The sequence below is a fragment of the Ammospiza nelsoni genome, chromosome 1, assembly GCF_027579445.1.
Source record: "Ammospiza nelsoni isolate bAmmNel1 chromosome 1, bAmmNel1.pri, whole genome shotgun sequence".
Lineage (NCBI taxonomy): Eukaryota > Metazoa > Chordata > Aves > Passeriformes > Passerellidae > Ammospiza > Ammospiza nelsoni.
Genome location: NC_080633.1, coordinates 72,467,623 through 72,473,396, shown reverse-complemented (window position 1 = coordinate 72,473,396; position 5,774 = coordinate 72,467,623). Strand labels below are relative to the sequence as shown.

Genomic DNA, 5,774 nt, shown 5'->3' with positions numbered 1-5,774 from the left:
TATGTGCTGTAACAGGGACCTGATGCTGTACCAGCATAAGAGCTGAGTGATCTCCAAAACACCACCCCCATGGGAGGGAGAGCCATTAATGTGGGCCAGGACAGGTCCAGAGTGATTTAAACTCAGCTGCCTGACCTAAGCTGTAGGGGGATAGACTATAAGAAAATAAAGATAGTGTAGAAAGTAATCTTACCCTTAAGGAGTTGCTGCTGGGCCAATTATCAAAGATTAGGAACAGGCCTGACTTTACCAGGCCACAGCTGTAACCAATGAGAAGAAGAGTGCTATACAAGAGTGGAGTGGCTGCTTGAGGAGGGAACTGGAGTCAGGTGGCTGCTTTGTGAAGAAGAAACAGTCAGTGCTCTGAGGAGGATGCCTATAAGAAACACCAAGAAGGTATGAAACTTTTGTGATAGGAGACAACAGTATGGAACCCCTGCAATGAGATGACAACACTAAGTGACTGGCAGATCAGTAGCCAGTTTTTATACTCCAATTTTCCTTGATGGTTTACTGTGACTGATGCCTAAATTCTATCACTGGGATAAGTGAGTAGAAGTTTTCTTTGATCTGATTTTATGCTGTTTGATACTGTTTCATTTCATACTGATTTGAGGCTGCAGTTATATTTCATTGAAAGAAATCTATGTACTCGCTTACAGTGATGCCCAGGAACCCAGTGCAACACCCAGACTACCATTAGAGCTCAAAAGTGGTTTGGGCTATTTCAAAAAGAAAATACTTGAAAGGTCTTTTGGTTTTCACAAAAATGCTTTGGAAATATATGAGAAGCAGCAGAAGAGGGGAAGGATGGGAAAACATATTATAAGACAGCTAAACCTTTTTATTTACAGTGAAAGTCAGTGGTTCACTTAATTTGAGCTCTTTTCCCATTCAGCAGATGGATGGGAAGGTGGAGATATAAGTGTTTAGCTGATAAGAAATCTCCTTTTCATGCATGAGTGGCTGGGAATGCTGGTCAGAAAACTAAGAATTCTCTTGTGCTTCTTCAGCATTAGCTATTGTGGATGATGGAAATGATGAAGTACAAGGGAATTTGTGTATATGTACAGGCTTTCACGTGCATTTTACAATATCTACAGTCATTTAATTGAAGCAAGAAGCAGCAAAAATTAAGGGGCATCTACATAAACATTGATTTTTAAAATTCAGGTAACTGCAAAGATGGACAGTAAAGATTTTGTTTATGTCTCTAAGCAAAGACTTATATCTAACTTAGCAGGTTTATGCTAAGAAGTTAAAGACTTTGGATCTCACATGCAATATAGATTTTTGCAAAACTTCTTACCTTCCTGCTGTAGAGGAAATATTTACGAAGTGTCAAGCATTAAAATGTTAATTTGAAAGCAGAAATCACTGCTTGTGCAGGAGAAAGTTTTTTTGAGACTACTATGTTCCTTTCAGAAACAAAGTAAACTAGTAATAAAATCTGTTCAAATTTTTCTTCTAGTTCCATTGAAAAAGAAAAGTGAAGAAATATTTGGAAAATCTGAATTCTTGATTTTAAACTGAGCTGACTGGTCAAATTCAACTAAATTTAACACAGAAAATATTACAGCAGAAAAAATATTTTGTCCTGTTGCATTCAAGTGATAGTACCCAGGTTTATTGTTTAGTAAAAATTCAATTGATTTTGGAAGGAAAGGGGGATGTGGATTAGTTATTAGAAATCACCTTTTCTTTTAAGACACTGAAATAAAACTCATGTACTGATAGGGCCACTGGAAAGACAATTGGTGCAGGGACTCAATTCAGAGGGGAAAGAAAAGAAGCTAAAAGCTTTCAAATAGAGAGATGAGGGGAGAATAAAATAATCAAAGATAAATGTTTAACTGATATGCCTCTGATTTATCACATTAACTAGGATTTTGCATGTCTCATACTGCTTCTCATGCAGATCTTTTCTTATTATAAGGATTTTTTCTGTGCCTTGGAGATACTAACTTTTTGTCCAGTGAAAGAAAAAGTGGCTAAAACCAGGAGGGAACATAATGTGAGCTTAAAAGCCTTGTCCAGCACAAGGAATAGCAGTTTGGGCACATTAACTGCCAGGTTATTGTCAGGTAGTATGTGGATACCACCTAGATGCAGGCTTATCCAAGTGTGTGCACATTTCTAATGGTTGAAGAGAGACAAAGATTTAGCACCTGCCATTATCTGTGTGTTTTCATGTGTAGGTATAGAACTGAGATTACAATTCTGAAAGCCTCGTTTATCTGGATCATCTAGGAGCCTGTGGTTTGAGATATAGATATAAGAAGATATACATAATTATACTGCTTATTCTGTAATAAAGTTATTTTTAAATAGAAAAAATGAAAATAACAATCTTACTAATTGTTAAGCTGATCACCTAAGCTGTTTGAGAACTGGTGGCAGTTTTTATCCCTAACAGGAAAATACAGAAAATAATAGGTAGATAACATGTAAAATACCTGGTTTCTGCTTGTTTGGAATTGCTAATTTAACAAAGAGAAGTAAAACTGTATCTGTTATATGTATTTATAGCACTGTGCAGTCTTTTATGCTCACCACTGGACCCGAACACTTCTATGTTTGATTTCAGAAAATTAACACTTATTACAATGCACCTCTTCTCTAAATGAATGGGAATGTTAGTCATTCCACTCAATAACTGGTTTCATAGTACGGCTGGAAGAGTAATGCGAGGTATTTCATGAAATACCTGAATAATTTAGGCTTTTCTTGAAATGACCATGTAGAGCAGTGAAATAGTGAAATAAAATACTTGTACCAGTCGTTGTGGTGAGTGATTGAAACTCAGGCATTTCACAGAACAGGTCACACATGATAAGACACATATTTAGGCTCACTCCTTTGCAGTTTGCATCTCAGGATGCATCCAATGCAGCTAATGATTGCTCTAGGCCATGCTGCTGAGCTCTATTTCAGTTTCCTGATCCTATTCCCAATGTTTTAAAAGACCACACTCTGAGTGGAGAACAGTTCCATTTGCATCCTATTCCTTTCCTGAAGTGGTTAGTTTTCAGCTGGATTAACTCCCTCATCCAGCTCAGCTGTGCAAATCTACATGCCAGGCAGAGTGGTGGAGAATGAAAATAACTGCAAAGGGATGGCAGCATTCAGATAATGTCAGGTTGCCAGGATTCTGTGCTTTTGCTTCTTTCCAAAAGGAACCTTCAAATGTCTTACAAAACAATGCTGTCTGGATTATATATCCAGGCACCAGTGGACTTCTATTGCTTGGCCACCTGTCTGGAAAAAAAAAAACCACAACAGTCCAGACCTCTGGGCTCTTATACAAATTGTCCAAACCACTTGTCCATGTATGTTTGCAGTGTTAAGGGCTGAATTTGTTCTTGCAGCAAGAATATAGTAGAAATAATATTTGGGACAGGAGAGGATTCTGGTGAAAAAGAGATTTTTTTTAATCGTTTAAGTGGGTTTTTTACTCATTTCAGCATTAAATAACCAACAAAAGCCACTAAATTTATTATTTTGCTCCATATCTTAATGATATAAAAACATCAGCACTTTATTTAGTCTTTCATTAACATAATCCAAGTACGAAGTTCAGCCTCAGCAAGGACACAAGGATATTGATTATCTGTCCTTTCCAACAGAGTCAAAAATCACTTCTATGCTGTGTTTATTAATATATGTTCATAGCCATGGCATTGAAATCTATCAGTGTGATCAACCTTTATTTTCAGGCAGTCAATAGCCATTGACCCATGCAGATAAATTACCACAGTGAATTTTGCTGTTGCTTGCTCAGACTCTTATATCAATACTTGACCTACTGAATGCTTATTCTTTTTTTTCCTTTGCTTTTACCTATCAAACATATGAAAACAATTCACACAGATTCAAACAAATGTGTAAGCAAAAAGCAGGTTGCAAATCACTTCAATGTTTTCTGTGCTTGCACGGGGACACACAGTACCTTTCTTATTTCTACCTTTTGGTGTCAGCAAAGCACCCATTTTGCTGGGGAAAGGGGAAGAGCAGAAGTTGTCTTTAAAATAGGCGGTAGTTCAGATAAAGAATATGTTGTCCTGTGCTACAAAAAATGTTTCATGTTTTGTTGACCCAGGTAAAATCTTTCTGAATGGCCATAACATGGACTGCAACATTTTGGTCTTGATTTTTATCAAAACATGGCAGTATTTAGATATGATAACATTAGACTGTTTCCTCTGTCTTCTCAGAGACCTACAAACCTCTTCAAAATATGAGAGCTTAATCTGGCCTTTCCCATAGATTTTGAGAGTTCAGAAACAAAATCTTACTTAGACCCAGTTCTAATAATTTAAATAGCTTCTAATTTAAAAAATCAAATAGTTTCTTAGACTGAATTCCCATTTTCTTTCTTGTTACATAAAAAATGATTAAATTGACAAGGAAGAAATGAATAGCAAAAAATTGTCAGTTTGTGTCCTTTGTGTATTTGATTTGAGAAGGGCATGATTTTTAGGCAGCTTCAAAACTACGTTCTGTTGTTTCAGGAGACAAAGAGGGAGTCTTCGCAATCAGGTGGCCTGTTTCTTACTGTGAGGAGCAACATGTAAGTTCAGGGATGCAATTCCAATGCATGTCTTGTGCCATTGATCTGGAAAATCTCTGACATTCAGTTTTAGCCTGTTTCCCCTAAAGTTACTGTTTGGAGGCAGAATGTGAGTTTAATAGAAAAATGTTGTGCTTTTTGTGTCCAATGGGATTATTATTAAATGACATGATTCTACAGAAGCAGCTTTGAGTTATTCACATCTTTCCTCTTTCTCTTTTCTCCAGTCCCATATAAATATAATTGATTAAGTCTAGGAGGCCTTATATGTATGTATATCTCCATAGCGGCTGTATTTACATTAGGTTTTTTAAAAGCAGTGTTATGGTTTTGAAGCTAAACCTCTGTTGGTCAGGGCCCTGAGGTTATTAATTGACTGCAATGGCCCTGATCATCCTCTCCTGAGACCTCCTCCCCCTCTATACCTGAACCCTACTTAATTTCATCCAAGGACCAGCAGTGCTGCCAAGATACAGTGTAGGTGTGTCTGTCTTTGCTTCCTGAATCAAACTTCGACTTGTATTGTGGCCTTGCAGCCTGTCCTGTCTCCAGCCTTATCTCCTGCTGATTCTTCCAAAAGAATTTCAAACAGAGTTTCTCCAGAGGCAGAGGACTTGGTGGGGGTGCCACAAATCTGTTCATCTGTTAATCTTGTGACTGCGAGAAGACCAATGAACAATGGCAAGAGGTCAAGAAGATGAAGGTCATGCTGCTGAGACCTGGAACAGCTACTTTTTGTGTGGGCCTTGCAGAGATCTACAACAGACTTTGGAGAGAAACGTGCTACCAAGCCAGCCAGCTTGAACTCCTTGGATCCTAGGCCTGCTCTGTTGGAGGAGAGCATTACTGATGCATTTCTAAGCTCTTCATGCTGGGACCTGGCAAAGGAACACAGTACATATATATCCAGAGACAATCCTTCAGTGTGCTTCCTTTTCCGCTCAACACTGGGGGCTTTCTCTGGAAATGTTCTATACTGCCATCCCGGTATGTGCTTCGCGTTCTTTAAATGCTTTCATGGGGGAAAGGAAGGATATGTGCAAGGCTTTTTGTGGCATCAAGGTGCTCAACTCAGAGGAGAGATAAGCACTGCTGATCTACTGACTTCAAGGTTATTCCTCCAATACTTTGAGAGTGGTCTCCTTGTGTGGAGACTGATCAAGTCAAAATCTGCCTGTTCAATTTCCACCCCTTAGTCCTATTG

The 5,774-nt window shown here is 38.2% G+C and overlaps 1 long non-coding RNA gene across 1 annotated transcript; it reads left to right on the top strand.

The window, feature by feature from the left end:
• Positions 1 to 328: 328 nt before the first annotated feature.
• On the top strand, positions 329 to 5,564 carry LOC132080512 (uncharacterized). The gene is made up of 3 exons (XR_009419574.1): positions 329 to 396; positions 4,512 to 4,570; positions 5,107 to 5,564. It is a non-coding gene; the product is annotated as an uncharacterized LOC132080512 (long non-coding RNA).
• The last annotated feature ends 210 nt before the right edge of the window (positions 5,565 to 5,774 follow it).